This window comes from Neltuma alba, unplaced genomic scaffold, assembly GCF_004799145.2.
Source record: "Neltuma alba isolate B1F8T4 unplaced genomic scaffold, ASM479914v2 tig00010307_pilon, whole genome shotgun sequence".
In the NCBI taxonomy this organism is placed as follows: domain Eukaryota; kingdom Viridiplantae; phylum Streptophyta; class Magnoliopsida; order Fabales; family Fabaceae; genus Neltuma; species Neltuma alba.
Window position 1 is genome coordinate 234,300 of NW_021635221.1, and position 24,512 is coordinate 258,811.

The window sequence follows — 24,512 nt, forward strand, 5'->3', positions numbered from 1 at the left end:
ACCAGTCTGGTTTGGTTTTTAATACCATGCTTTTTACCCCTTTTTGGCCATGGCAAGATAGGTTGAGGAGATTTTACACCAAAGTAGGTAGACGATTGAGCTCAATGAACAAAATACAAACTCATGGCAAGAGAAATTCAACTTGATTGTTTTTTTCCCTCATAGATAAAGGAATTAATATTATTGAAGAAGAAAGGTTGCAAAGATTGGAAGCAGGGATGCATAGAATCAATATAGAAAAGACACTAAAGCAGCCAATTGTTAGGTTTAGGAAGCAAGAATGTAGGAATAGCGGGGGAGAGAAAAAGAGAGAGAGAAAAATAGAAACTCTAGAATCAGAGTATGAAATTCTAGAGAGGGAGAGACAACGATTTTTCTCCGAACAGTAGTTCATTTACATTGTAGTAGGCTTGCATAATAACCTTTTATAGTCTGATAAAATCATTTGGTTAATAACCGAAAGATAACTATCCACAACTACCCATAACTGACAACAACTTAGACAATAAGTAAGCAACTGAAACTGAAAGATAACTATCCACAACCAACAACATTAAGATAAGACACTAAATAACTAACCCATTTGGAATCTACCCCTTAATCCTATGTTTCTTCCTAGAATAGACCAGAAGAGGGCACTGGTATCCATCACTATACAAAAAGGTTCCTTAGAGCCATCTTATATCTCTATTAAGGAGACATATTTAGGGGGGAAAAACACATGAGCCGAATGCCAATGATAGGAAAATGATCTCATTTTATACTAACCATACACTAAAGAGTAGCAGTGACAGCATATTGCTAGAAAAATCAAGTCCTTCATATGCACTTAGTGGTAGGGCAGTGTAGAAATACTGCAACTTCAAAGCAGCATATTAAACTTTATTTGGCAGTATCTTTAAAAATAAAAGATTTCATGGTGTAAACTTCCATGAAAATTAATTATAAAAAATGTAAAATTAATTGTTGTTTTAAGCTGTTTGTGCATTCTCAAGAAATTAATCTGATCTAATATGCATGGTGGAAATATCTACAAGGTCCAGAGTATTTTCAAAATTTGTCTTGGTGGTAAGCTACCCAGAAAAATCAAACCTAGGGTGTTACGAAGAGATATCTCTTCTTACCAATTGAGATAAACCTTGGGTTTTACAAATTATCTACGCAAAGCTTATTTCTTGCAATAATTCTTCCATGTGAATTCCAGATAGATAAATGTTGTAGTCAAAATTTTAGTTGATTGCATTTTAATTGAGGCTTACGTATTAGGTCAAAACAATGTGATGGAAACCTAAGAAAGCAGAAAGAAACACCACTAAAACAAATTTGTAGAGCGGAAGAACAATGGCCCTCAAGTACAGCATAAATTTCTGTTAGCTCCTCAATCAGGACCTCATCATAATGACGTAGGAAATGAATCAACAAGATGAAAACATAAAACATATTGTGTGGGGGAAAGCCTTTGATGAATCACCACCATGTGCACATTACAAAAAGAGGATCCTTAAGCCTAGCACATTTCCTCAATTACATCTGCATATTCAATCCAACAATTACATATAAATCATATGAACCTATCATAATAATTGTCAAATAGAAAAAGTGAGCCACAGTTAAGAGTGTTCGCGAACTTATCCTCTTAGAAATCCAAGTTTTATTTCAGAGCATAAACAAAGTAGATACGCTTTGATGATGAAATCAAGGAAAATGAAGTGACGATCTTTAAACCGGTTCAAGATGGTAATTGAAATTATCCTCTTAGTTTATGATGCACTAATAATTGTAAATCGAAGGTATGCAGTTGGAGATTTATATTTGGTTGTTTACATCAGGGAATTAATAGTTATTTCCCTCACTCATAATACCGTATTTTAGTTGATCTAGGATATTTGAGGTGTCGATATATAATTGCTTATATAGAAAATATTATCTAATATAGGACTTCTAAAACTAGACACGACGAAGATTATCACTTGACCATAGTGATCTAACAATTAAAGCCCATATCTGGACATCATTTGAAGCGAAAAAGACATAAATCTTTGTTGGATTTTTGGGTTTAGATCCGCCCTTGATAGGCCGGATTATTTGATTTATATTAAGAAAATATTCCAATAAAATATCCAAGCAAAATTATAATATTTTGACTCAGTCAAACGTCTTGAATCAAATCCAACCGGTTACGATATAAGTTAAATTAATTTATATTGTATAGATTAAATATTAAAGATATATATTTAGAATTAATTAATATTGATTCTGGATTTAAATTCAAATTCTTAATGTTACCAGTTAAGAGATATTTGAATATTCGAATTCAAATTTAAACTGATGAACTTAGTGGATATTTTGCCTTCCCAAAATACCATTAGCCAAAGTTATGAATATATACCTCTATTTATCAGTTCAACTCACCCAGTTGTTGAGTATTCCTACTCTCTCCTCTCTCTCTCTAATATTCTCTTTTGTGTGGTGCCTTGTTGTGCCACTCAAGTTTAGACTCTAATAGTCTAAACTTTGCATGAGCCGATAGATCAACTCATGGAGCTCCGGAAGAATAACCCAGATCTGAACATGGATCTGACCCGGTATGCATTTCTTGTTTATGTTTAATATTTCTAAAATTGGCATCAAAGCTGCACTAATCTTGAGGCTGTGTTATTTTTTTAAAAAGTTTTTTTTTGGGAAAGGGGGGGGAACAAGATATTTTTTTAATCTTTATTCCACTGCACATTCTTTTTTTTCTCTTCCTAATGTTGAAGCCTTATATATATATATGGTGTTATATATACGTGGTATTGACGTTTGCTTTGTTTGTGTGCTGAGTTCTGTGTATGCTAAAAATACATATATTTGCTATCTATTTTGTGGATGTGGTTTAAAAATGAGTCTTTAAACCTGTTTAAACATATAAGAATGCAACTTTAATCCTATTAAAGCTAAAGAACTCAGAAAACACAAGTTAAACTGGACCAGATATTGTAGGGAATCATGAAGCCATCAGCTATGGAAGCTCAAATTTGGGTAATCCAAAATGAGAGTTTTGCATGCAAAAAAGATATAAACTTATAGGGCTCATCAAGATGATTCTAACGATACCTAGATTTCATTAAATGAAGTCCAAACAAAGAAGATATGAATGAGAGAAATTTATGGGTCTTTTTCCCATTCCCATTAATGGAGCTTGAAATTGGGTTAAAAAGAGGACATTTTTGGGATCACAAAGGGCATAAACATATAGTGTTCAAAGAGACAATTCCAACGATACCAAGAACATGAAAACTGGTGCTAAAATGAGAGAGATATGGCCATTCAAAATTGGCAGGTTGAACAGACCTGCCGGAGCTCCAGTCCAGTTGGCCCAACTTGGCTGGAGGTTAAAGACGATGATGTCATCGCTAGGGCCTTTGACCAGTCAATGGTCAATGGTCGTTGACTGGTCAATGGTCAAAGTTTGACATTTTAAATTAAAAAACTTTTTCCTCTCACTTTCCTTAGTAGTAAATAGGGTCCATCTCTAGATCTAACAGTTAAAATAAATATTTTATCCATTTTTCTTGAATTTTTGGTTTCTAAAACCTTTTGAAAAGCATTTGTGGGTACATGGGATCTCCAATTGAAGTGTAGTTTGTTCCTAAAAATTCCTAAATTCAAGAGCTTCATTTTGATATGCAATTAACCTATATTTGAAGCAAATTTGTACCTATTTTAAAGTAGAATAAAGTCATTCTATACACAGAAAACACCTAAAACCTTCATAATTGAATTTAACTTCAAAATTAGTTTTAAATAGCTTAACAGAATTTTCTCAGATGAGATAAAAAGTTGATATTTATACTGTAAAGTTTTTTATAATTAAAAGTGATTTAGATATGTCTATTTTTCACAAAATACACTCATAACTTCAATAGATAGGAAATAATAATTAATTTTGCAGCAATCTAAATGAGAAAACCTTATTAAGCAAAGTTAATAAGTCCTCTCAAATCGTCACACACATTGAAGAGATCGAGATTGAAAGGAACATCACCCTTTTTCACAAGTATTGTGATAAGGGGCATAACCACAAGAGGTGCAAGGCTATCATCTCAAAAGAAACTAATAGAAGGTATGTTGCAAAACACATCCTATGAAGTAGATATTGAGTACTACGCCAACATGCTAAATAAAGCTACAAGAAGAGTTAAACACACAAGGTAAGGCAAAAAAAATTGGCACGTGGGTTAATGCGATACAAGTAAGTCAATCCCACTCTTAAAACAATAATGAGACTTTTTTTTTAATGCTTGAATGTTCTATTGGTTGAATTTTATGTTAAATTCCTACCCTAGAGTTGAATTAAACAAATTCTATTTGTTTTGAATATTTATGCAATTATGATAAAATAATGGGTTATTATTTTTCTTATAATTGCTTTAACTGAGTGGGAGTTTCTAGATCGTGATATCTAGAAATCCAAAAAGGAGAATGTGTTTAAGTAAGATTATAGTTAAAAGGGTGATGAGCTAACTAGCACAAGTGGGATGGGAGCTAACATAGTTGACTGTTGAATTAGTAAATTTGTCATCTAATTAATCTTTATCGTACTTGAACAAATACAAATTGCATACCTAAATGCATAATAGTCTATGTGACCAAGTTATGACAATTAAGTCCATTTGACTGAGTTTATAACAACAGAACAAGACACTGTAAAATCTCTTGAAAAAAGAGACGTCAAGGACGTTTTTCCAACTATTTTTCAGCACTAAAAAGTTGAAGCACTTTGAAAGATATAGGAAGCTTATGGCTACCTTAAAGAAGAAAGAATAATATTGCTCGAATCACCATACTTAGTGCAAAGTACAATAGCATAACATGCCAATTCGAGCAATACAACATGGGCTATGAGGATGGCCTTGAGAGATGAAATTGTTGACACTCTTGTCACAAAGAACTTAGTCAATTTTTGATGCTCATAAGACTTAACGCTTCCAGTAGGCATAATACATGAGGTAAAATGTCAAATAAGACTAGGAAAATGAGCCAAACTTCTTTCTAATATAGCAAGTGAATGCTGTCAAAAGGATTCTCCTAGTGATTAGTGGAAGCACATAAATATAAACCTTACTTACAATAAAAGGTTGTGACCTTCAACGATGTGGTTTGCCACATTAAGCTTGAGACTAAAAGGTTAGAGGTTGGAAAATCCACTAGCCACATGTTGTTAACTATAGAAGTAGAGAATTCATCCTCAAAACCTAACTTTAATAAAGGCAATAAGCCTACAAAGAGACTAGACCTAATAAAGGTCAAGTTTAATTCTTGTTGAGAAACAATACACCTTTACAAGAATCACTATGAGTAGCAAAAATGCGTAGGGTCTCCTCGCATTTCATATGTGCATCTGACATTATTCTCATACCTAAATCTAATCCTTTGTGGATTATAGACTTAAGGGTAATGAACTATGAAGGCAGTGCTTTCATTGATTTTCATCAATCTCATAAAAGGGCAAATGGCTCTTGAATAAAAATAGTGCAAGAGTAGAAGTCAAAGGGATTGGAACCTACACATTAACTCTACAAAGAGAACCACCCTAGTACTATCTAATCTACTCTATGCTCCATATACTAATGAAATCTTTTGTCTCTTAGTTCTTTAGTTAAGAACTAATTAGCAATGGGACAGACTTTTGAAATATGATTTCAATAGTCTTAGAAACAATAATTCCAATTTCATACCATGTGAAAATTGCCTTGACTGTCTTTGATTACACCTTGGGGCCAATTTCAAAAATTTATCCAAGGATTGTACTATGGGCACAACCTCGGGTCGTTTCACTTGTGGAGCCGAAATTAAGATCCTAGATTAACTAAATGCCATGGTTATGCAAATTAAGTTGGAAAAGGTTGGGGGTTTTCATTGACTCTTGTAATTAAGGTAAAATGCAATAGAATGTAAATGTATTTTTGGATTTTTAGGAGATTAAAATGAAATGGATGAAAATCAAGTACTGAATCAATTGATAAAACCTCTTGAAAATGGATTCTTGGCAATCATAGTTCTCTTAAGATGTGGGAGTTTTAGAAATTCATTAGGTTTTCTTGATAACAACCTCAATAACTCATTGAGTCCAATGCTTACATTAATGAACTCATTAATGAAAACATTGTTAAGCTTCCCTAATATGCAATTAAGAATGATTAACGCAAAAGGTTCAATGCAACAGAAAATCAACTCATCATCAAAACATGACCATGCAAGATGAAGAGAATCAAGAAAGCTACAAAGAACATATATGTAACTACATATATTGAAGCATGAAATCCAACATTAACCAATCCAACTACAAATATGAATCATCAACTAATGATTACATATCAATCAAAGTCTTTAACTAAGAATTTACAAATCCTAGACCTAGGAATTCATAAATACATAGCTAAACTAAGATGAAACTGAAACTCCCCTTTTAAGTTCTTAGAACTCATGCCAATCATTCATCTTCAAGAGCTGGAGGAAGCCTAGCCACTCATGGTGTGCAGAAACATCTCCATTGAAATTGACTCAGTGTTGCCCATGGATGAAGATGACAGTGGAAGATGAGGGATTAGGGTTCTTGTGGGAGAGATGAGAGAAGATGAAGAGAAAACGTGGATGGTGGCTGAATATCCGTGTCTGACCTCACTCATACCAAAAATAGGGTTTCTAACCTGAATATGACGTGTCTGGGTTGGTTCATGAAAGTGGGCAAGTCAAATTTTCCTGAAATGGTTGGGTCTAATTTTGCTGATACGAGGGGTTCACCGCGGTGAACCATGGCAGAGAGTTTCTTTCCTGAAGGCATACGTTCACTGCGGCGAAGGAAGAGTGTGCCATGGTGAACCATGGCAGGGGCTCCTCTTTTTGCTCTTTGTGCCTTGAGTCTTCAATCTTGGCTCCAATCTCAGGTGTCCTACACTGAAAAGCAACAATTTAAGGCATCAATTGTCCTAAAAATTAATTGAATACAATTAATAACCAATTATGATGATTTTACCCTCAAAAAGACACTAACTCAATGCAAGGATTCTTGATCTAAAATAAGCTCAATTATAGCCAAAAGAGCCAGAAAATGGAATAAAACCAAGAATGATGTAATAAAAAGATAAGAATAATTTGAGCTCAATCACCATGCTATATTAGACTAAAGTCATATTGATCAAGAAAAAAAATCTAGGCATGACATAAAATCTAGAAAGGGTCTAGAATGATATTTTTGAAATTATCGGTCAAGGAAGGGCAAAATAGAAAAATTTGACAAAAATTCTAAAAATTTCCAAAAAAAAAGTAAAAAGGTAAATTAGAGGTTTTGGAACCTCAATTTAGGCCTTGAAGGTGGAAATGGAAAGAAAATAACTTATTACAGAATTTCCTAAAAACAAAGGTTTTTTGGGAAAAATAGTAAAAATTGGGCAAACATAATTATTTTAAATATGTGGAGGCATCAATAAATTTAAAAAACTATGAGAAAATTATTTAAGAATTTATTTGAGTTTATAAAATTATTTTCAGGCCTTGGAAGTGCATAAATTAATTTTAGAATAGTTATTACCAAAATCTTATTGGTAAAGCTCGATTTTGGAGAAAATTCAAATTGCATAGCTAGAGGTTGAGATAAATCTCAAAATTTTTCTGGGGGCTTTCCTATATTAAAAGGGGATTTTTGATGGAGAGAAATGAATTTTTGGAGGCCCAGAACTATTTTTAAAAATAGTAACTGAAATAGTGAGTTTTGGTTAGAAATTGATATTTGTGATTGGGCCACACTTCTTCTTCCTTTTAAATTAGTTTTAGGCTTCATATTGGGCCAAGAGGGCCAAGAAATTTCATGCAGCCCACACCCTTCTTGTCAAAGAGTTTAGGCCCAATTCAAGCCCAAAATCCAAAAGAAAAATCAAGAAGAAGGAAACTTGGCTTGACCTGAAAACTTGAGGCATATGATGAGGGACACATAGCCCCTTAAGTGGCAAAAAATGGTGCCACAATGGAGGGGAGAAGGTTAGATTTGAAGCTCTATAAATACCCCCTAATTGCTCTTAATTCGACCAAAATAGAAAAATTAGGGGAAATTCTATCAAATTGAAAACTTACCACTAAACAACACCTAAAACCCTCTAAATTCAAGGAAAACTATCAAGCTCTAAGCTAGGATCCATTAATGTATGTCTAAACTTGATTTTGGCTTGATTTAAGGGTTATTTAGATTGAAATTTCATGACAAATCCCAACGTGTGATGCTGTCCATTTTCGGTCTGTTCAAGGATGGTTTAGGAAAGGATAGAAACCATGAATATGGGCTTGAAATTGCATGTTTAATTGATATTTGGATTGAATTTTGGAAGAAAACTAAAGTTAGGGTTATATAGACCCTATTTGGTCACTATGAGTTCTTGGAGTTAAAGATTGTTTCAATGTGATTTGATAACTCCAATGAGTTTGAAAAGTGTTTTTGTATAGGGAAACATTAAAGAAAAGTGTTTAAAAATATTGGAATCAAAAATGAAAATTTTGGAACCTTAAACCTGCCTATTCGGCCAACTCCATTTGAAGGGGAAGGAATATGATTTTGATAAATCTGATTTGACATTTGGATTCTACATGAAAAATTGGATAGGAATGGCCTAAGAGATTGGTTAAAACAAGGAGGAAATAATTATGTTAAAAATCAAGAAAAAAAGGGGTTTAATTGAGTTTATTGTGTTTTATGCTTGGGTTATTAGTAATTTGGAATGTATTTATGCTTGGACTGATAGGAATTTTACAAGAGATCAAAGAGGAGCACAATCATACCAAAGAGGCTAAATTGAATAAGTAATCAAGAGGTAGCATTGAACTCATAATTTGAATGCTATCTTACTTGTTTAAATATGTATGTGTTATTTGATTTATGTTGCCATGATGTGATTGAGCAAATTATGTGATTATGTATGGAATTCTATGTTAGATATGCCTTGGCATTATGTTATGGGGAATGGAATAATCGCTTGATTGATTGCTCTCTTTTTATGGCAAATGATATGCACATGAAATATTGCATAATGATGTTGATTTTATGTTCACATGTCACATTTTTACGCAGCATAAATTGCATGATAATTATGATTCATTGCTATTAAGATTTTTATGAAATCTTATTTATTTATGTTTAAATATTCATCAACTAGGGGTTGGACTAAGCAAAGACAAGGGAAAGAACATCATTTTGGGAGATAATTGATTATTATGCCTTTTTGAAACAATGTTTGTAATTATTATGGATTATTGTGAATTATGTTGAATATTTGTATTAATGATCAAAGGTGATATGGATGTGAATATTTGATCAAGAAGTCATGTTTTAGCATGGATTATGTGATTGGAATGGTCATATGGCTTGAAAAGGGAAGAATAACCAAGAACGACAATTAAAGGGTTGAAAGTTGACTTTTTAAGGGTAAAGTTTGACCAATGAGATTTTGGTTGAAATTTAGTAGACTTATAGATCATATTTTTAGCTTTAAAACAAGTGGTATTTTATTAAAATTGAAATTTTGTACAAAAAGTTATGCCCTTCCAAAATTAGGCATAAATTCTGGAAAATTAAAAAATAACCATATGAACAGTACCAGTTTGCGTGAATTTTGGGATTAACTGGTAAGTTTTGGATACCAATGAATATTTTTCCTTTAAAAATCATGTTAAGAGCTTTAAATAGAATCTAGTACTACTTCATTTTGATTTTGTCAGAATTAGTTATGAATTTTCAAAGTTTGGCCTTTGGTAGGGTTATAATGAATAGCAACCCGGATTTAAGAAATTTTAAAGTTCAAATTTTTCTAGCTTAAGGCCATAAGAAATGATTCTAAAGGGTTCCAATTGAGGTAAAATAGGGTCTAGAAGTAAGGTGTGACACCTTTCCTATGTGGAGAAAGGCTCATTATTTGAAGCCCATTTGAGTCTCACTTACTAAAGTGGAGAGGGGCAAATTAGTGTTAAGGGAAAGAGGTTCTATTGAAGAAAGAGAGAAGCCTTTTAAGAGAGAAGAAGAGAAAAAGCATTTTCACATCTTCACATGGTAGTCTCAGTAAATCATTGTTTGCACATTTATTAACCGTTAGATTAGGCTAAAACTTGTTTAGCTGATTTGAAAACATCTAGTGTGTCATTTACAACGGTTGTATAATCCGTTCGTTACCTGTAATAAGAGATAGAGTTTTTTTTTGTGGCCTCTGGTTTAAGTAATTTTTGGCTTCTTCATTCTCTAATGTAAGCTTGTAGCTTTAGTTGTTTGGCTGGTTGTTGGCACTTGGTTGTACCTTTATATGAGACTCTCTTGTATCCTATTTTGATCATAGTAGAGCTATGATTTTCTTTAGTCTGGACGACCCGTGGTTTTTACCCTTGCATTGATGGGTTGTTCACGTTAATAATTTTCATGTCTCTTGTGTTATTTAATTTCTGCCATATACTTGATTTGTTTCCTGACAGATTATTTCAAGTGGTAAGAAAATATTTCTGCTGCATATAACTCATAAGGTTAAGTTGCATGTTTTTCTCATCATAGTGGTATCAGAGCCTGGCCCTCAGGTTGTTTGGTTGATTGTTGAGTTGCTTGACTTGTTGAATGATGGAGACATATATAAGTAGGATGGTTTCTTTAAATGGAAGTAATTATCATTTGTGGAAGGTCAAGATGAAGGATTTGCTAATTGTTAGGAATTTGCATCTTTATGTGTTTGCTACTTAGAAGCCGGATTCTAAGTCTGATGAGCATTGGAATTTCCTGCATCAGTAGGTGTGTGGTTTTATTTAGCAATTTGTAGATGATAATGTTTGCATTCATGTTGCTAATGAGGCAAATGCAAAAACTTTGTGGGGGAAGATTGAATCCTTGTATGCCTCTAAGTCTAGAAATAACAAATTATATTTGTTAAATTGTTTGATGAACTTGAGGTATAAGGATGAGACTTCTATTTTTGATCACTTGAATGTTTCCAGGGCTCCTGGATCAGTTGTCAAGAATGGGTATCAAGTTTGAAGATAAGATTTTAGGACTATGGCTTTTAATTGCTCTCCTTGAGTCTTACAAGACATTTTGGGTTTCTATTACAAACTCAACCCTTAATAGTGTTATCTCTTTGCAAGCAGCATGATGCTCTTAATAACGAAATAAGAAGGAAGGGACATGGTTCTTCGTCTTAGTCTAAATTGTTTGTTACACAAAATTAGGGGAGAGATTATAAGGGAGAAGTAAATGATGGTAGAGAGGAAAGTAAGGATAAGTCTAAGTCTAGATATAAGGATTTATAGTGTATTACCATAAAATAGAGCATATTAAAAAGAATTATTTTTAGTGGAAAAGGGAGAATAAAGATAAGAAGGGTAAGTAGAAAGACAAGGGCCATGATGATAATGAGCGTGTCAATACTGCTACCAATGATAATCTTATTATTCTTTATGATTATGACATAGTTAATCTTGTATCAGATGAGAGCATGTAGATTATAGACAGTGGTACTACATTGCATGTCACACTAAGGAAGGAGTTCTTCACATCTTACACAGCTGGTGACTTTGGGGTGTTAAGGATACGTAATGATAATGTGTTTAAGGTGGTTAATGTTGGTGATGTTTGTCTGGAGACCAACATGGAAATGTGTTAGATATGATTAGTTTTGATGATCTTAAATAATAGAGCCAAAAGCTTGCATAAATTATTTGTCTTATACTTTGACTAACTACCATACTTAATATCTTGTGTAGTTTCTTTACGAAAAGAAAGGAGTTATTATGTTAAACTTTGAGTTGTGAAAAATGATCAAGAGGAAGAAGAAGAAGAGAGATTGAGAAAAGAAGAACTTGTAAGATCAGATGGAAATATTAAGATTCAAATTCATAGATTTGATATTGGAAGTTGCTATGCTCAATTAGAAGTTTGTATGGCTCAATCGGAACCTAAAATACACAAACTGGAAGTTATATCATCATAAATTGAGTCACCCTTCATATAAATATTGAAAATAAGCTTCAAAGGTGATTTTCCAGGGCATTTATCAATCGACAACTCGATCAGCCACTTATCAATCAATTTATCGATAAAACACATACTCTGTTATGCTCTGTTCTTCATTCAGCTCTGACATAGGTTTGGTATTTCTCTAATATCTCTTAAACCAAAAATCTGTTTGAGGTGAAACTTAATTCATATGAAACTAGACTTAGAACATGGTTCATGGACACCAAAATCAACTTCAAAGAGTTTCATATGAGGGAGATATGTTGTTTGAAACATTGCAGTAAGGATTAACACCTTTATTCTGACCTTTAGTTACTGTGATGAAGATAACTTTGCAAATACAATGAATTTTGAAGTGTTTCTTATTGAATTAGAAAGTAGACTCAAAGAGATTTCTAGGGATAGGTCATTTGTAAAATTTGGAGTTGAATTGGAAGATTTATGATCTCTCAAAGTTGACCTTCGTTTTGCTTGAGTCAGAATTTGATTTTATTGAGGCAAAGACCAGAAGTTCTATATAGATTGATTAAGCTCTTAAGCAACATGCTACTCAAACATGTTATTGAGTAAAAGCACGAGAAGAAATGAAGAAATAAAAAGCCATTATCAGATGTTACTCGAAGCCAGTTATCAAGTAAACTGATGTTCGAGTTGATGATCAAGCAACTACATACTCAATCACTTTATCGAGTTCCTAGTACTATCTCTTCAATTCTTCTCTTATATCTTCATATGCATTTCTAAGGTGGTCAAGCTATAATCTACCTTTGAAAATATGAAAGCACAAGTAATTGATAACATTATCGATTAAAGGTTAATCCATCAGATATTTGATTACTGATAGAATTGTTTAAGTGTAAGATTTTGCAGTAAATTATCGATTATTTAATCGATAATTGGTTGATTGATAAGCTATCAGGAAAAAAGAATAAACTTCATTTCATGTAACAATAGGAATATCGATCACCTGATCAATCAAGTCATTATCGATCAGGACTCAGATAATCTGGTAAGCTTCCTTGATTTATTTACTATATTGAACAGTTCACTTGTTATCAATCAATTTATCGATTATTATTTTATCAATAACTTGTTCAAACATTGCATGGTAATTTACTTCTAATTAATCGATAATGTGTTCTGTCAAAATTTTCTTTCAAGGTCTTTAATTGATCAATTTATCGATCAATTATTTTTTGATCAAATGATCGATCATCATCACCTTCACTACACTTACTTGTTTTAAGCCATTTTCGAATCACCTGATCGATCACTGCTTTATTAATAAAATGATCGATCATTTAGTCTTCCCAAACTTAAAAGAGATTTCAATGATATTTTATCGATCACTTAATCGATTAATCTTTAATCGATCACTTACTCGATCATCTTAGGATTTGTGCTCTTTGTGAATATCTTTGTTAAACTTCATTTTATCGATCAAATTTTTTGTCATATGTTTATCAATAAAGTATTCAATCAATGCTCTTTGAAAATCTATTTCTCTCATACTTAGCTTTATCGATAATCTAATCGATCAAACAGTTTTCGATCACCTTTTCGATCATTGAACCAGTTCATTTTGTAACAACTATTTACGGTGATCTTCAGATTCTTTTGAATCTTTATCTTCAAGCTTTTCTCAGCCTTCCTTTAACACATAACTCTATTGAAAAGACACGAAGGCAAATGAAACTTGAAAGGGATTAACCTTGCATATTTCATTTGGAGTTCACTGTGTTCATGCTTCATCATTTATCGATCATTTGTTCGATCATCATATGATCCATAATCTATTCGATAATTGCATATGTCTACTATATCTTTTCTTTATATAATTCACTGTGTTCATGTGGTTGTGTTTCAAGAAGGACCATCTTGACAATCCTGTTGATGATGATGATAGCATTTTGAAACTGCACGTAGCTTTGTTTCCACAAATGTATTATTGAAGCTGACACACACAAGCTTAAACTTTTTCCTATATCTTTCTCCCATTCTAGTATTCAATATAATATTCATTCAGTAAATAGCATACCAGCAGCAGAAACATATCAAAACTGATGAGTTGAAGCCCCCAAGTTCTATTAACTATCTATGCATAATGGCCAACTTGCTTTCATTATTTAATATATTAAGCAGCATACAAACCATGTTGTTATTATTGAGAAAGAAAAGAAAAAACAAATAGATGAAGTTCAGTTTATTAAATATAGAGGTTGAAGGAGGAACAGTGGATTGGATAGATGAGAAAGTGATGTGATGAAGAGGGAAGAGAGGAGAATCACGTGGGCGACTAAGAATAGGGACAATTACTTGAACCTTTGTATGACAGAAGTAGAAGAAGAAGAAGAAGAAGAAGAAGAAGAAGCATATGTGTGTGTGTGTGTGTGTTATCTCTCTTTTTAAAACCTTAATAATTTGGACAAGAGAGTCAAGCCAGTCAGCGCCACATACACTTCTTTACGGAGCTAGTTCAGAATCTAGGTGTTATCCACACTTTTAAATAGGAGCTATGTGTCTTGTATCTGATATGAGGAGCTATGTGTCTTGTATTGAGACCCCACGACTGTGGCTACTTGATGAAGCATCCATTCCATGCAGCCACATCAAGTAGGCCCCCCCGCAACACCCATTTCTCCTAATAAATTGCTAGAGCAAACTTCAACGGGAATATACATTTGGTTGTGAATGAATTAGTATTTTCACTATTTGGGCTTTTGCTGTGTCTCAGAAATAGTGGGCATTGGTTAAAACATGTTTTTGTGTTACATATTGATTACATGCTGATGCATTACAAACCCCTCTTTGGAAATTTCTATGATATTGTACAGAAAACTATTGTAATAATTGTTTAATCCAGATTTAATTCAAAAAGTGAATAAATGAATTGGCCCTGTGTTTGAGAATCAAATCAATCAATGCCAGTAGTATGGCTCACAATAAAATTGGCTTCAAATATTAGGCATATCTATGAGAATGAGACTGACTTTCAAAGTGAACAAAGAACGACTAAGGAGGAAATAATGAAAAACTAAGTCTACGTTCATTCCTTTTTTCCCTCTAAAACCGCATTGATAGAAGTCAAACAAACATAGAAATGATAACTTCCATTGTAATCAAAACCTCTTGTCATTTGCATTCAAATTCCAGCATGATTCCTTCTAGTGATTTCAGTCATTATGTGGGTGTTGAATGCATCAAGCGAAGCAAAAAACAGACCAGGGTGAAACATACCAGAAAAATTATTGGAAAGAATTTCCATACAAAGTAATCCAAAGTATCTAGATCCACTCCATACCCACAATATGAATTAAGTCAGAGAAGTGACCTTGTTACTTCGTCTTGAAAGCAAAGCCCACATACATGTTATAGATTGGGTCTAGAGCATCATTTTCCAATCAGCAGTTAACAGTTGAACAAGCAAATCCAAAATAGATACAAGAATAATTATAGAGTTCCCATCTTTCCCGATTGACTCTGTTTTTCTCAAATGCAGGTATGAAACTAGGAAACTTGCCTTAACTAGTTTTGTGTGAAGAATCAACTCGCTTACTCGGTTAGAGAAAGATCAAATAAATAATAAACCAAAGTGCAAGTAAAAGCTAGAAAAGGGAGTTTTTAAAGAGACAATCGAAGCAATTCGTTCTCCTCGCTTGAGATGGGTCAGTCTTTCCTGTGTCGAACAAAATCTCTTCAAAGGACAGCCTTTTCCATTGTGTATCTGGGCTCTCGACCACTCACTATCAGCACCGTCCCTCTTGCAACTTGCTTTAGCTTTCGAATCAAAATCCTCGCCCGCCTTCCTCGCGCACAGTAGCTTCGCTGTCTTCTTGTAGTTCAAGGTGACGCTGTCTCGTTTTGCAACTGAAGGATCAGCAACCCACACTTGATGGCGCCAAAGCTGAAGAAAAGATGATGCTGTTGATGGAGAAAAAGATGAAGTGAAGCAGTTCGACAGAGGAGCCAGGGGAAGGAAAGAAGAAGCTGATGATGGCGCCAACAGAAAATGTAGTGGAGGGAAAGAATTTTTTTTTAATAATAGCCCATTTACAGTATAAGCAAATTGGATGTTTGGACCTGGACCAGCACCGATATGCAAAAAACATTTTAATTGTTTGTTTTTGAAAAAACAATAAAAATGAATATTCTCATAAGAAAATAAATTATATGAAGAAATTTTATATACATAAACAAAAAATTTAAAGTGTATAAATTATATGAAACTAAAAAAAATTACTACCTAAAGATTTTATGAGTTAAAAAGCAATTAAAAGACAAGGTATCATAAAACAACTTTAAAAGAATCAAAGATTTAAAATGTACAAATAAGCAAACAAAAAATAGAAAATAAAAATGATTTTTAAAAAAAATATCATAAAAAGTAAAAGATTCTAAGCAATTATGGCACCAGTTTGTAAGGAAATCAAGCATCATATATGCATAATGCTTACAAAAGAATTATAAGATATATAAAAAACATAATTACTTACCAATTGCTTAACAGATCAAGCAAAAATATATTACTACTACTGCTCTTTAATGAATTACAACTACTGTTTTTCATTACCAGATGCGGTAAATATATTACTACTACTGTTCACTATCAACAGACGCCATATATTGTATGACTACTACTGTTCACTATCAACAAACGCCATATATTGCATTACTACTACTGTTTATTGTCAACAGATGCCATAATTCATATTACAACCTCTGTTGGTAATTGACCAGATGCAACAATTGATTAAATTTGTTATTACTTCTGTTCTATATGCAACAGATGCAAAAATAGAGTCATTAAATTAGTATTTTGCACTAGTGACCACACTTTTCATAAACCTTAGCTATTTTGGTTATATCAAATCTTCTCTGACTTTCTCCTCCTTGCCTGGTTTATCTGGCAAAACCTGGCCTCTTTCTTTCACGCCATCACTGGAAGTCCCTTCTTGCAAAGTTCAAGCTGGTGGTTTGTCCATTCTTAGAGCTGCTTTAGGTAAGTCCTAGTGATTCAGGGTGCTTTCAGTGATTTGCTAGGATTCCACTGCCCTATTGAATATTTCAATTTGTCGAGGGGCCACTGTTTCCCTTAACGTGGGTTTCAGTCCTTTGATCATTTTATTTGTGAACCATCAGTCATTGTTATGGTATTGCAAATAAGTGGACTAATAGGATAGGTTAATGTACTTGTGTAAGTACTCATTAAATGATTCCCAATCCCTTTGTTTTAGAGTAAGAAACTTTGCCTTATTTACATCCCGTACTGACTGAGGAAAGTACTTTTGGTAAAATTGCTTTCTAAATACCTCCCATGTAACTTGGGTGTCATTTGCTTCTAGTAGCAACTTGGTGTTCTTCCACTACCAATCCGCTTCACTTTCCAGGTTATAGATAGCCATCTGCGCTTTAGTCTTGGATGGGTAGTCCACGACCTTGAATATCTTGTCTAACTGCATCACCCAGTCCTCAGCCACTTGCACATCAAATGTTCCCTTAAAGGTAGGCAGATTATGTTTATGGAATCTACTAATCTAGTATTGTATATCTGGTTCTGCTACTGGTCTCGCCTATTCTATTAACAGATCTTGGGGTTGGACTAGCGGCTATGGCATGTTGGCCATTACCTACTCAGGTTGCAGGTTTGTTATTGTTGCTAGTGCTGCTATGGCAACATCTTGTTCTTATTCTTGTTGAGCTTGGTTAGCTCAAATCTCCTCCATCATCTGCTATTATTCCTCTAAATGATTCATTATTACTCGAATTGGATCTACAAGGGGTCTATGAGGTTTCTCAAGTTGTCCCTTCGATCTAACATTTCTATAGGTTCTAACTATTTTGTTTTGCTAAACTACAAAAGAAATAGAGCCACCTTATAAACTAAACTTATATTTCATTTCTACTTTGTATAGTAGGCTGCAATAGTTAGCTATGCATGTCTAGTATTCACATCACATACTACTCAAAGATTCAACTTAAGAAATACAGTCACCCATAGAAAGTACATTAACGCATAAAGTTCTACCGTGTTAACCAACTACTTAAAAGTACTATAGTTTGAATAGTGGGAATAGCAAAACCCATGGAACCAGAGGTCTGTATATGGAAATACATCTAATAGTGCATTAGCCCATAACAGATCACTCAGCGTGCGATCCTCTTACGTGATCATGCTGTGTAGGAGCCTAATCTAATGTAGGAACTCTAAGTAGACCGTAGTCTCCTAATTCTCATACAGCTTGATGTGCTTGGCCTAGAGTTAGAACTCCTCTAACAATGCCTCTTAAGTAGGGAATTTCGTTGGCACTGGTAGCAGTCTCATGCTTGGTCTAGCTTTGTTACTATCACGTTAGAGCGCTGGACAACTCCTTGCATCGTCCCTCAAATCCAGATCTCTTACTCTGTTTAATGCTAAAGAGGAATCAACACCTTCTGGTGTCGTGGCATAATACCCATACAGAGGTTCAAGGTCATTGGGGTCATTTTCCTGTGGTCCATGATATCAAGGTGGATAACCTTACCCTGGAATTCTATTATTCACAGACTCTTTCGAATAAATTTTTGTGATACATGCCATAACTACACTTTCCTGCATAACCCTTAGCATATAACTCATATACAAACATTCAACAATCAAATAGTGCAACCATAGAGAGCCAAAACCTTGCTATGATACCAAAAATATAACACCTTAGTTTCTAACCCTTTTTCACATCAAATAGAAGTAACTGGAACCATATACTAAGTCCTTAACTTGGAAAAATTTAAACATTAAGAAAATTGTTCTTGGGTTACTATTCACCATACTCTAAAATTTTTTCAACTTTAAAAAATCATAAATAATTCTAAAAAAATTAAAATAAAGTGGTTTCAGTTCTATTTAAAGCTTTTAGAGAGATCATTAAGTGAAAAGTACTTTCAGGCTATGAATCCAGCTCATGCATGCCCAGTTTTCACGTAAATGTGCACTATTCATTTGGTTAATTTTCTAATTTCCATAATTTATGCCTAAATTTAGATAGGCATAGCTTTTTGTTAAAAATTCCAACTTTAATGAGTTACCACTCATTTTAAAGCTTAAAATGAGATCTATTAGACTGCCAAGTTTCACAGTCAAACTCTTCTATTTGCTCAGAATCACATAAGTCCCAAGTTAGGTGCAATTTAGGTCAATTTTATCTCTTTTAATTCCTATTCTTGCACAATTATGTTTTACCATCTCAAAATCACTAGCTATCATGCTATTCAACTTAAAACATGCTTTAACCATAATTTATAGTATACAATAGCCAAACATCCATGATCACACTAGTACATAACATAGTTCAAAATTTTATAACATAGCAAGGGTCTTCTAGCTATTGCTATTTCTTTGCCTTTTCCCTTGATGCTTCCATCACCAAGATGGTTAGGATTGAAACATAATAGAGTGAGATTCCAAAGAATTCCAATAACAAAGAACAACAATTATAGCATCAAAATGCAAGGTCAATTCATATTATATGCTGGCATTTAATTTATGCATTATCATGCCATAAACATGCCATCAAAATGCCATGGAAAGGGAGCACATAGCATATCATTCAACAAGTCAACTAAAAATATTTATCAAGGCATTAAAGTGAGGAGTTACTCACATTTTCACATTTAAACTCAACCATATCATGGCACATACATATAGCACAAAAAACCAAAGCAATTTAATACTAAAATTGAAAGTTCTTGCTACCTTTATAGAGACTTGATTTCTTGATTTCTTCCTCTTGCTCTTGCTCTTGCTCTTGAGCTTTTCCTTGCCCAAATTCAATGCCATCATTCAAATAATAATAATAACATTCCAATCAACTTTAACAATACCAATAACACTTTAAGCTAAAACACTAACCCCTTTAACTTTAAGCTAATACCAATACCAATTATGACAATTTTACCCTAAAAAAGACACTAACTCAAAGTAATAACTCTTAATCTAAATTAAGCACAATTATCATCAAAAGGAGCAAAAATCTATGATAAATACCCTTAAAATGATATGAAATAACATAGAACAATTGGGTTCAATCACTAGTACAGAGAGTACCCTTGACTAGGTTCCAGATACCTTTATTATTAATTGGATCGAATTCAATTATGTTCTAATCAACAAAAAAAGATGAGAAAAGTAAGAATTTAAAGAACCAAGAACTATAAGTCCTAAATAGTATGCATTTAGGTAAGCTATATGTGAAATGAGAATAAAAAAGAAAGACATCAAATTCTCAAGACATAGAGAATGATGACGGTGTAACGGAAAAGGTAAGGTAAAGGTAGTATGAGAAAAGCCTGAAACACCATGGTATGATAAAATACCATAATGATGAGTACACTGTCAAGGCACTATTAAGAGTAAGCGTGCCTAAATGATAGAAAGAATATGAGAAGCTTAAGATAAAATGCTTAAAAGTGAGGGTCTTGATCATGCAAGCATTAAGAAAGCACGTGATGATACAGTACATGAGCACTGCCCCCCAGGATCGAAACCTAGCTGTAAAGAATGAAAGCCAAAGTTAAAGGAGTTAGAATTATAAGTCCTAAACAAGAGGTGTCTAAGCTAGATCCAAATACTGAAAAAACCCTTTATGATACAAGAAAAGACTAAGTATAGATAGGCAGATCCCTAAGATAAGGCTAAAGTAAAGAAATGTAAAAGACATTCTCCTTGGCTAACCTCCTAGTCAGTATAGAGATAGAGGTCTAGTCCTTAAATTTCAAGAACGAAATTTTTACAAGAGGGGGAAAAATGTCACATCCCAATTTTTAGGTATAAAAGTCCAAAAAGTAGTCTAAAGAAGGTAGGCTACCAAGTCCCTTTGAGTAAAAGTCTCAAAGATACGAAAGGAAGCTAGAACGGGAATAAGGACTAAACTGCAAAGTGAGAAAGTTTCTAGGGGCCAAAGTGTAAATAAAGTCAAGGGTTCTAGAAGAGTCTCAAGGGCTTAGAAAGGGAAAATAAGTTAGGTGTAGGCTTAAAATTGAGGTGCAGGCCTCAAAGTGATGATTCATAAGGTTAAGCCCAAGTAGGAGCAAAACTGTGATTTCAGAAAGTTACAAGCCAATAGAGGTAATTATGGAAAGTATATAGAAAATTCCAAAAAAATCCCACAAAATGGGAAATGGTGTATAGAGGCCTTTTGATGAAGATAAATGATGAAAATACACCTACAGTAGCTTTAATGGAATTTTCAATAATTATGGAGGATTGACTAATTATGAAAAATTGGTCAAAAATTAATTATTGAAAATAAGAGCCTTAGAAAATTGAGGAAAAACAGGGATAATGTGCCTTGGGAATTTGATGACATTGAACAATGATTTTATTCCCAAATTACCCCTAGTGAAATTATAAAGAAATTTAAGGGCTATTTAAGCTAATTTGGGATTTTTATTTGAAAAATTCCAAATAAATACTTTAAAGGATAATTAAATCCTGAGAAAATTTACAAGGTATCCCTAGGATTTATAAGAGATTGTGAAGTAGAAAGAAGCCTCTTAAATGTTCAGCAATTCTAGAAATGTCTTCCTGCGTAAAGAAATTACCATGGTAATTAAAATAGTTTTCTTCTTTACCATTGACAGAAAATTGTGATGGTAACAAAGGAGGGTATTTTGGAAAGAGAAAAATGATAAGAATGTATTGTGGATTTGATAGAAAATAATTACAGTAGCCAGGATACTATAATTTTGAAATAGAAATTAATTTCACTACAAAGTATACTGATAAAGTAAAAAAATATCTTCTTGAATTTTACTTGGCCCATATTTTGCCACTTGTCAAACTATGAATGGAGAGGATTATGATGCCACTTGTCAAGCCAAGTATGGAGAGGATTTTGACTTTGGAAAATCAACTTAGTTTGGATTTATTTTAAGGATGGAAATTAAATAAGAAGCTTTGACAAGTTGACACCTAAGCATTATAATTAGTGTGACATTAAGCATAAGGTTAGATCATTAAATTGGTATGGGGGGAGGTTTTGCTGCATCAAAAGCTGAGTTTTGAGAGCCAATGTCCCACAGGTTTTAGCCAAAAATTCTCAAGCAAGAATCAATAATCAATCAAAGTATGTTAAGGCTTTAATTTGGCTATGTGTTGAATGACTTTTAAGGGTTGTAAATTATGAAGAATTGCTTGTTAAATGCTGTAATATGTGACTAAATCATGTTAGAATGGTCATGGCTTAATCTAGATGAGTTATACTTGAAAAAGGATAAAAGTTGGCCTTTTAAGGGCAAAGTTTAACCATGCAAAATTTTGAGTAAATGATGAAGTTTGGATCTGAAACTTAACAATCTAATAGATTATATTTTTAGATTTAAAATGAGTCATATTTCATGAAATTTAGAGTTTTATATAAAAAGTTATGCCCTTCTAAAATTAGGCACAAATTTTGAAAAATTAGAAAATTTACCAAATGAACAGTGCATCTTGACATTGAAACTAAGCACACATGAGCTGGATTCATACTCTGAAAGTAATTTTTTTTAAAGAGCTCATTGTAAGCTTCAAGTAGGACTTGGAACCATATTATTTCGATTTTTCTCAAATTAGTTATGATTTTTCAAATTTTGAAGAAATTAAGGTTACAATGAATAGTAACCCGAGAAAATGAAATTTAAATTTCAAAATTATCCAACTTAATTAATTGGGAAATGGTTCCAAAAGTTCTCACTTGACGTAAACTAGGGTAATGAGGTAAGGTGACATTTTTGGTATCAGAATAAAGGTTCTAGTAAGTATGTAGCGTGCTCTGATTATGTGTTAAGGTTGTTATAAACAAAAGTTCTAAACTGCTGATTGATTGATTGATTGTTGTGCTAGCACAATATAGAATAATATTGCACTATTGATATTTCTCTATATTTCATTAATTTTAGCATGATTTTTATGGAATTATATGTTTAATTCTGGAATTTATTGTGATAAAACACTAATAATTGTCTAGAAGGAGTGTTTTGTAATTTCATATGAATGTAGTTCCAGAAATTAAAGAATCAAATGTTCAGGGACTTGGTTGAAGGACACTCTGTAATAAGCACCACAGTGGATTTGGTTTAATAGGAGCTCAACATTACTAATCCAAATGACACCATTTTGGATATGCACCATAATGGATAAGTGAAGGTATTACACCTTACTTCTAGAACGACCTAGAGTTCATTTAGAACCATTTTAAACCATATTGGATGGTCTTGAGTTCAAAAATCTTACTTAGGGCATTATTTTCAAAAATTCACTGTTCATGTAGTAAGTTCCAGATTTTTATTCCAACTTCGAAAAATCATAACTTAATCTAGAAAAATCAAAACAAAGTAAATCAAAATTCTATGGAAAGCTCTTTGAAAGATCTTTCAAGAAAAAATAGTCTTGTGAACCAAGTTCTTTTGAGGAAGTGCCAGATTTTCATGGAAGTTACCACTGTTACTTTGGTAAAAATCCTTTTTCCAGATTTCAAACCTTAACTTTGAAAATTCACGAAGAACCGCACAGTTGTCTATTTTTAATGTGCTACCTATCAAATTTAACCTTAGGATGTGATCCATATGTATACCAAATTTTGTGATAAAATTTACTCGAGAACTTAATCAAAAGTAGCTCCAAGTCAACGGCCTACTTAGGCTTACATCATCCATGTAACATAATTATACATAACCAAAAGTTAAATGATTTTTATGGTTTAACACCATAATCATCATTGAATCTGTAGATTATCTTTGGATGATTTAGCCCTAAAATATTGGATTATTTTTAGGAGGGGTGAGATTTCAATGAAATCCCAGTAGCAAGATTAATAACCACAGCATCAAACATGCACCATCATTAAAGCATTTCAAAATTAGCTACCATAGGGGAACTAATCTTCTTATAAATAGGCAACCTCAACATGCAAGGCCATGATAACAAATTAAGAAGCAAACACATCACAATCATTATAGTTCAACCACATGATAGCAAGCATTCATGTCATAATAAACAATGCAAGGTTAACGTTAGTATTTAATTAAGTCTTACTACCTTGTTCCAAAAGCTCTTTGGTTCTTTGATCTTCTTCCTCTCCTCCACAGATATCAAACCCTAATATCACAATCCATAAAAAGGGCAGCCACATTACAAACCAAACCACAAAAAAACAAAGGCAATAATCAAGTATGGGCTTTGAATTTTTGGAGCTTTGTTTCCTTAAACCCTAAAAATTCTTTCTTGGTTCATTCCTACATGATTTTTCATGTATAATCCAAATATGGGCTTGGATTTAAGAAAAGAAATTTCCTTCCTCAAAATCTGTGGTTGGTCGTGATATACCTCTAGTGAACCAACCATGAAAAACTTCCAAACAACAACATAAACCACTTGAAACAACCATGATTTAAAGTGTTCTAATAAGGTTTAACAACAAAACTTCCTTTCCCTAACCTTTAATCAATTCAGCCAGCACACTTGAAGGGGCATAACCAAAAA